The sequence below is a fragment of the Myotis myotis genome, unplaced genomic scaffold, assembly GCF_014108235.1.
Source record: "Myotis myotis isolate mMyoMyo1 unplaced genomic scaffold, mMyoMyo1.p scaffold_m19_p_45, whole genome shotgun sequence".
Classification (NCBI taxonomy): Eukaryota; Metazoa; Chordata; class Mammalia; order Chiroptera; family Vespertilionidae; genus Myotis; species Myotis myotis.
In genome coordinates, this window is record NW_023416352.1 from 441,416 (window position 1) to 451,017 (window position 9,602).

A 9,602-nucleotide genomic window follows, 5' to 3' on the forward strand; every position below is an offset into this window, starting at 1 on the left:
AATTACATGTCAACATGTACCTCCAGAGCCCCGATAACCACCGTGTCCGGCAGGAAGGAGCAAGGACCACAGGGACAGAAATCTCCTGAAATCCTTGTTTCTCACCATTCTCTTTGGTTCAAGCCATGAAGATCTCTTGCCAGAATGACAACCTCTAACCTTGTCTCTTATGCCACTAATCCAACACTCCAGTGGCTCCCCAAGGCCCTTAGAGTTAAACACAAACTCCTCACCACGGCCTAAGGCCCAGCCTCATGCGCCCCTGCTGCATCTCCAGCCTGACCATCCTTCCTGCTCTCCACCTCGTCCCTGTCTTCCCGTCCTTCAGATCCCATCAGCACACGGCACTGCCAGGGCTGCCTAAACAGGAGAAAGGGGGGCCAGGAGACGCTCCAGCACGACCAAAGGAGAGCATGTCAGAATGAGGAGTGAAAACGGAGGCTGAAATTCCACAGGAAACACTATAGCACAGCTCTCTGGGGCCAGCTTGCTCACCCAGGGCGACAGTTTGAAAGACACTGTTCATGTCATCTGTAAACCTGGTGCCGTTAGCAGGCTATTCTAAGATAGGCTGCACACTGCCTCAGAAGTAACTGTTACCGCCCTGACTGGTTTGGCTCAGTGGATAGGGCGCCGGTCTGCGGACTGAAGGGTCCCGGGTTCGATTCCAGTCAAGGGCATGTACCTTGGTTGCAGGCACATCCCCAGTGGGGGGTGTGCAGGAGGCAGCTGGTCAATGCTTCTCTCTCATCGATGTTTCTAACTCTCTATCCCTCTCCCTTCCTCTCTGTAAAAAATCAATAAAATATATTAAAAAAAAAAAAGTAGCTGTTACCAAATCCTGTTTATAGTTATGGCAGTTGTTCCTAAGTTAATAACTTAGTCCCGGCAAACTATAATAATAAAAGCATAATATGCTAATTAGACCGGACATCCTTCCGGACGACCTTCCAGATGAAGCTGGGGCTGTGAGGGAAGCCCGGGTCCCAGGTGCTGGAGGGAAGCCGGTGCCGGCAGCCGGGGGAAGGAAGGCCTACTCTTACACGCATTTCGTACATCAGGCCTCTGGTATAATATTAATGCGAGAATTGTTTATATGCAAACCAGGCTGCCTGCACTGGAAAGGATAAAGGTGAGCTGCTTTAAAAAAAAATGCTGCCACAGTCGCTGCAAGCAAAGCAACTGTAAATGATTGAACAGAAAAGCTCATAAAAACCCAGGAAGACCCAGCCTTCCGTTTGCTTCTCCTGAGTGTCTTTAGGTTCTCGGGTCACTTAAAAAACCCAAAACAAACCAAACCAAAACCTGTGGAAATGACGACTCATTGTGATTTGTGGGTACAGTATACACAATATGCTGTATGGTAACTGGGAAACCAATACTTACAAGAAAAGGTCTTGGTGCTACCTAGAGGTGTCTGTTGAAATGTTCTTAGTCACATGGAAAGGATTCTACTTCCTGGGGCCATGTGGTTGTGTGGGGACACGGGATTGATTCTGGCCAATGAGATCTCAGCAAAAGTGACCTGGGAGTCCGGTCTGGAGCCTTTAATCCTTGGTGTTATTTGAGATCTTTCAGCCCGAGTGAGATCTCTACCTAGCAAGGGTGAGAAAACCCACCTTTCAATATCGAGCCACTGCAAGTTGCAATTTGGGAGCTGTTGTCGGGACATAACCCAGCCTACCCTGACACAGGTATGTCCTTCTCAAGTAATCCCCTTTGGCCAACTGTGGTTGAATCAAATCGACTAGCGTCTGAGTTCACTAGAAGGGCAAACGGAGTACGTGTAGGCTGGGTGTGTATGTGACATAGACGAGAACATGAAGACAACGTGGACAAAAGTGGGGAAAAGGCTGCCCATGTCTTGGGTTTCCCGTTTTGTTTTCTTCATTTACAAAATCATGTCTAAAACAGCCGTCGCCAACCTTTCGGACCTCGCGGACCACCAGAGGTCCGCGGTCCACAGGTTGGCGACCGCTGGTCTGAGAGGTCCGGCTGATGCACGCTCTCCAAAAGCTACACATTCTTCCTTAAACTTCCTCGTCACTAAGTGGGAGTCACTAAGCGTGGCTGGGAGCTTGGGAAGAGCCAGGACCACGTCTGGCTTGTTCACGGCTCCATCCCGGAGCCCAGCACAGGGCTCTGAGGTCTAAGCATCTACTACGCCTCCAGAGGGGCTGGGGAGTGTTCGTGCACCAGGAGACCGTGTCCCCGCTGTCCCTGTGCTCGGCTGGGACAATGGAATCCTCACTGTGGGAGCGTGAGCGTCACGGCACGAGCGTCACTTCCGGTCCCAGGCAGGTAAGAGCCGGTGTGCGCGGGGCCTTGGCAGGGAGTTAAGGACGCCCAAATAGGGAAGCTGGTGACCGGGTGAGAGCATGAGACCCAGCCTGACAGGCTGTCATAGTGGGGGTGGGGAGAAGGGAGACAATCCTTTAAGCCGCTGAGATTTACAGATTTGTTAACATAACAGTCTGATGTGACCACACACACACAGGCCGCTTAACTATTTATCTACAACGTGCCCCTGGCCTGTAGCCATCGGCCTTGCCTACACTGTTCCCTCTATCTGGTGTGCCCTTCCTCTAGCTGTAATGATCAGAGAATAATCTGTACTACTTACTGAGCATGAAACTGCGAGTTCTCACTGATTCTCACAAGGGTCCTTCAAGGTCTCATTTGAGTGTTGCCTGCAGGTCTGAGAACTGAGTCTGCAAGGTGAGCTGTCCGGCCATTCCTCCTCCCAGGAGGCAGGAACCACACTGACCTCCACACTGTCACAGCCCCAAACCCCATCAGGCCCCCAGTCAATATTTCCCAAACAAATGAACTGCAAATATGACCTCCCGTGTCAACTGGGCCCCCGCTGCTGCTTCCTGTTACTCTGTAAGGTTCCCGAGTACCTCCTGGAGACGGGTTCGCCCTCCTCCACGCTACTCGAGGCTCCCAGAACAATGGCCTGGTGTCCTCAGCCACACACGCTAGGACGGGCCAGGCTGGTGGTTGGTGTTGAAGCCAGCCTGCGTCACTGACCTTTCTAAGTCCTCACCCAAGGACATGCTTTTTAAAATTTCTTTGAGAGAGAGAAGAAGGAAGAGGGGGAGAGAAACATCAATGTGTGAGAGAAACATCAGTATGTTGCCTCCCACATGTGCCCTGAATCGTTGAACATCTGCCCAGGAACCAAGAGGTCACAGTTCGATTCCCAGTCAGGGCGCATGTGTATGTGGCCATGACCGGGAACGGAAGCCGCCACCTTTCGGTGTACGTGACGATGCTCCAGCCGAGCATAGTGGCCAGGGCTGTACCACTTAATTTTAAAACATTCGTGGAAAAACAATAATCATTATTTCGTAAACAATCAGAACGCACTGAATCCTCACACACGAGGATAGGAGGTTGACGATCTTACCCCCACCCTTCAGAGGGAAACCAAGGATTGAGAGGCAAGAATCTGAGGTCACGGTTCGAGCAAAGGCCAAGGGGAAAGTCTCAAGACTTCATATTCTCAGCAGAAGCCCTTGGCCCCCACTTGCAATCACCTCACTTTTCTCTCCCTCCTGCCAGAAGCCCACTCACGGCCATCACCTCCAGGCTAGGACCCTCCCATCCTTGTCGCTGTGGCATCTCTCACATCTGCCTCTCGGCCACCTGCCCTCCAGCGTACACTGTCCCAAAGGCTCTCAGGCTGTAAAGCCGACCTCCCCAACCCCAAGCCTTTCTCCTTACCTTCAGAGGTAAGGTGGGTGGGGTCCCGCCGGGACGCTTCCTTCTGTGCGCTGGGAGGCGTGGGTGGGCAGACCAGATGTATTTTGGAGGGGGGCAGTTTGGCAGGTGTCAGTTTAAAATCTCGGCACCCCAGCCCCACTGGTGTGGCTCAGTGGTTGAACAATCTACCCATGAACCAAGAGGTCACGGTTTGATTCCCAGTCAGGGCAGGTGGGGAGGCAACCAATCCATGAGCCTTTCTCTCCCCCCGCCCCTCCCTTCCACTATATCTACCCCCCCCCAAAAAAAAAAATTAGCCCTGGGCAGGTGGCTCAATTGATTGGAGCATCGTCCCATAAACCAAAAGGTTGCAACTCCTGGTCAGGGCACATATCTAGGTTGTGGGTTTGATCCCTGTTGGGACACATACGTGAAGCAACCAATCAATGTTTTTTTCTCTCTCTTCCCCACTTCCTCGCTCTAAAAAAAAATCCATAAAAACATATCTTCAGATGAGGACTAAAAAAATTAAGTAGGCTCTGGTGGGGTAGCTCAGGTGGTTAGAGTGTCATCTCAATATGCCAAGAGGGTGCAGGTTCAACCTCCCATCAGGGCACATACAATGCATGAATGAGTGCACAACAAATCCATGTTTCTCTCTTTCTCCCTCTCTAAAAATCAATCAATAAATCTTTTTTAAAAAAAGTTAGCCTGGCCAGTGTTGCTCAGTGGATTGAGCACTGTCCCCTGCACCAAGAGGTCACAGGTTAGAGTCCCGGTCAGGGCACACGACACGTGCTCAGGTTGCGGGCTGGATCCTGAGTAGGGGGCGTACAGGAGGTAGTTGATTGATGTTGTTTCTCTCACTGCTGTTTCTCTCTCTCTCTCCCTCTCCCTTCCTCTCTCTCTAAAATCAATAAAAACATATTTTGAAAAATTAAACACTTCATAAGAACTCCCTGAATCCTCACACACGCGGACATGAGGTTGACAATCTTATCCCCATTCTACAGAGGGGAAGAAGCAAGTCTTCCTTCTCTGAGCTGGAAAGAGTGAGCTGGAGAGAAGAGCCACAAAATGAATATACTTCCCTATTTGCTTTTACCTGCTTATACATATCTCAGAAAACACACACGAGAAACTGGTGGTTTCCAGAAGGAGCTGGGACTGGGTTGGGTTGCTTTTGGTCACAACGTGTGAACCATATGAAGGTTTTACATATGCAAAAAATAACTTCAATTTTTAAATAGTCAAATAAACAAAAGTAAAACTGGCATACTCCTTAATCTTAAATATTTGCTGCTAGGAATGTATCACACAGGAATTCCTGCACATGTGAGAAAAAATATAGATATATGCTTATCCTCCACAGTATCCTATAAAATAAAAGGGCAATATGCAAATTGTCCCCTCGACTGGGAGTTCGACCAGGGGTGGGGCCGCCCTGCCAACCGCCCGGGGCCCCTCTCCCCGGCCAGCCTCCACCCCCAATTGGCTTTCACCACCCCGATGGGGGTGGGGGCGGGGGCGCAGGGCAAGCCACCAACCGCCCATGTCCCCTGGCCTGCCTGGCCCGGATCTGGACGGGCTGGCCGGACCCCACCTGTGCACGAATTCATGCACCAGGCCTCCAGTTTTGTATAATAGCGAAAAACTGCACAGCAAGCCAAATGCCCAGTGTGGCAAGCAGCCTCCAAGATGACCCGATGGTCCCCACCTCCTGGTATTACACCCTTAATCCTCTCCGCTTCAGCGAGGGCTGGACCTAGTGACTTGTAATGAACAAAATACCACAAAAGTGATGACCTAGCATTTCCCAGACTAGGTCCCGAAAAGCCTGCAGCTTCCCTCTGGGGAGCCCTCTCTCGCTTCTAGAGAAGCCAGCCCACCTGGGGAAGTGAGCTGCCCCATGAAGAGGCCACCGGGCGAGGGAGGGAGGGAGGGGGGCCCGAGGCCAGTCTCCTGGGAAGAAGTGAATCCAGCCAACGCACTGCAGTGAGCTTGGAAGCGGGCCCTCCCCCAGCTGAGCTTTGACGAGGACCTTGAGAGAGACCTTGAGCCAGAGGCCCCAGCGAAGCTGTGCCTGACTCCCTGACCCAGAGCAACTGTGAGACTCTCCACACCTGTTGTTTTCAGCCACTGAGCGGTGGGGCCTGTTACACAGCGACAGAGCTCACACCGACAGGATGGTTTGTGGAAATGGAACGTGTCCCTCTAATGCACGGCCAATGGCAACTGTTTAAACAGGAGAGTCACGTGTAATGACACGAATGGTTGGCCGTTACTCGACTGGGAAAACAAAAGCAAAATAAAGGTCAACAAAGACACTGACCCACTTATGTAAAACATGGAAGAAACTATAAACGTGTCTACAACCACATGCGTGTAAATTCTAACGCCAAACTGACGGACCTGCCTCTGGGAACAGTGGCTTGTTGGGTATGTGTTTGGGGCAGGGGTAGGAGGAAAGGTCCTTCACTTTTTGTTCTACGCACTTTGGTGCCTTCTCATCTTTATGAAACTGGACATATGTGTAACTCAATATATTTTTAATATTAATTTTAAAAAAAACCAAGATGGTGGGAAGACCTATATAAGTGAGTTCTGTGTACCCTGAGACAAATACACCTTTTTAGAAGGTCTCTCTTTTCTGATAATTTTTCTTTATAGAGGCAGAATGTGGGCATTTTCCTCACCCAAGACAGATTCACAGCTATTAGCGCGTTGATGTTTCAGCATTTTTGCCTTAAATTTTTTTTTTCAATTTATGTTCTGCTACTTTTGCTAGATCTGCTCCTTTGGGACCAAGGTCTCGTGCATTCCTTGGGCATTTTTTAAGAATTTGAGTGGGGTGGGGGGGCAGAGGGGAACCATCCAGATGTGGGAAACATCGATTGGTTGCCTCCTGTACACAGTCTGACAGGGGAGGGGCGGGTGTCAAAGGCGCAACCTACGCATGTGCCCTGACTGGGAACAGAACACACAGCCTCCTGGTGCATGGGACGACGCTCCCAGCCACCCAGCCAGGGCCATTCTCAGCCTTGATTCCAGCTCTGGATACATGGACAAAGAGCAAACTAGTCGAAAATGAAAGGTTTCTGGGCCCTGGCCGGGGAGCCGTCCGTAAGAGCACTGTCCTGATACGCCAAGGTTATGGGTTTGATCCCCAAACACATGCAAGAATCAATTAATTAATGCATAGCTAAGTGGAATAACCAATCAATATCTGTCTCTCTCTCTCTCTCTTAAAATAAAAAAGAAATGAAAAAGAAAGGTTTCCTTCCAGTCAGTCACTCACACTCACCCAGTTACAACCTCCAGGGACACTCGGGTGATTCTGACGAGCTTTGCCCAGCACACCTGCCGTCTAAGAGTGTTTGGGGCCAGCGATGACCACAGTGGCCATAGCAGGTCTCTGTGGTGGGCGGCTGTGCCGAGCCTGCCAGGTGGCCAATCCTACAGGGAAGTCACTTCTTGACAGATGGGGAAACTGAGGCTCACAGAGGCACAAGGACCTGCCCAAAGCCACAGAGCTAGTCAGTGCTGGGGCTCGAATTTTGACCTTCCGGTTTTAAGGTTTTTGCTAATTTCTACACTTACACAGTTTTATCGATACCTGGCACTCAGAGAAAAACGTCCCCAAAAGATCTGCTCTGTTGGCATTGGCTGGCTCCAGTGGGCACGCCAAGCACTTCCGCCTGACGTCTCTACCTGGACTGTGAAATGGGGAGGGGGTTCTGTGTCTAGACCTCTCCCCGCTCTTTGGGCATCTTGCCCCTGGGCTTTTTCCTGCTTCGCCCTGTGAATATGGCCCCGAGATGGGAGCCCGACAGTCCTGTAGGTTCATCTAACTGGGTGTTGAGGTCCAGAGGGCCTCCCTGGCTGGAGACGACCAAACCAGCGGCTGAAAACATTTATTTTCCTCCAGTTTGTCCTGGACCCAAACCTGTGCTTCCCTGCAGGGTACCCTCCACCGTCTTCCCCTGTTGGCCGCTTTGGACACAGTCCATCCCTCTCTTTTCAGAAACACTCAAGCTTCCGGCACCCACTCGCCTGGGCTCCTGTCTTCTGGCTCCCTCCCTGCCCGACCCGCACCCGTGGGTGTGTCTCGAGGCTCTGTACTCATCCTCACGTCTTCTCCTTCTTCCAGAGGTCGCAAATGGCAGCCCGGCGGCCTCATCAGACCCACCAGCAGATTTTTGTTTGGTCCTCAGTGTGTTTTGTCTTTAATTTGAGTGCCTTTGGGCGGGGCAAGCACTCTCCAAGTTCGCCACAGTCCCCATCATTCCCTACCGTCTTACACCCGTCCGCTTCACACATTTCCATCACCTGCCTGGTCCGTGAAGCCATCTGAGTTTTCAGAAACCCCTGCTACACACACTGTCTGGGAAACCACACCCACTTTCCCTCGTCGAGTAACACCAGTGTCTCCTACTCCACCTTTCGTTGGTGTGGGAATCACGGTCCTAGGGAGTTGTTCGAAGTCCCCGGCCTCCCTGCTCCCTCCCTCCCCCAGACTCAACAGCTGTAGGCAGGGATCGGAAACTCAAAAGCCTACAGGAGCCAGGCAGGCCACATAAATGAGTGAACTAGCCAGGTATAAGAAAAGTCAACGGCCAGAAATATAATCAAACTGCATCTTTACTGAACTATGGTGAATGCATGGAACATAATACAAACATGTTTGGTACTGGAGTTTTATATTTCAAAGTCAGAGTTGAAAAAATACAAATTGAAAAATAGATCTAATTATTAAAATTTTCTCTTTTGTAACTCTTTTGCTCCTTTGAGTTGAAGCCAGAAGGCTGACATCACCCCTTCTGCCCGAGAAGGAAGCGTCAGGCCCGGGGGGCACGGTGGGATGGGCTCTAAAGAATTCAGCCTTGAACCCTGGGAGCGGTGTTTAACTTGATTCCGTTTCGTAACGGAAAACCGCCTTTCACAACCGTGGGGACCTCCGCCCGTGGAGACTCGGGACAACTACTGGAGAGCCGCGGGGCCGGCTCCGGGACCAGCTCCCTATTGCACTGTGGTTCCGTAACTACTCTGTGTGGCCTGCATTCACACGAGCAGCATCGCCCAGCAAAGGCAACCTGACAGTATTAGTCCATTCTCACAGAGTCTGGATGCAGAAAGCCTTCGGGGGAATTCAGTCTTTAACCCCACAATTTGGGTAAATGCTGTCCGGGTCATGTCTTTCATTTCTGGAAACCAACTGCAGCCAAGGAAAAGGAGGCAGAATATTCCTTGCTCATGGCTTCCCGTCTTTGCCAGGACTGGGCAGACATGGTCATACATTCAAGTCGCTGTTTGTGAATGTTCTTGGGCAGAAAAAGTGTTCAGAAGGGTCATAACCTTGACCCAAAGTCTTTGACCAACTTTCACAGGGAAACCAAGGTGTGGCTTTTGCCTCGTCGGAAATGAACCAAGTAGATTGGCTGCAACAGTTCTGCCTTCTCCCACACATCACGTGACGACCAGGTCATAGGGCTTCTGTGGAATACACTGGCTCAAGTTCACCATCAACCTGCCTGTGATGAACGTACAGAAGCAGATCAAGGGCGACCGCGGTGTGCTCCACTGACTTTCTTTGCACAGTTCAGTTCCAGGTGACTGATACAATCACCTGACTGTCCTCACCAAACGTTGCCACCTTGGACTGTGGAGTCCCGACAAGTTCCCCTGTGACATAGGTGATTACATTACCATAACTGTCTGTGGCTGTGCTTAGGAGTTCGGACCTGTCTACGTAATCTTTTCATTTCTGCAAATACACAAAAATAAGCCTTTTCCCAGGGTTGGGCATGCCCTGGCACCATGTCACAGACTTCTTCGGTCACATGAAAATTCTCAACTTCACAAATAAATAAAGCTAATTGGGTGGAAGTAGTTCA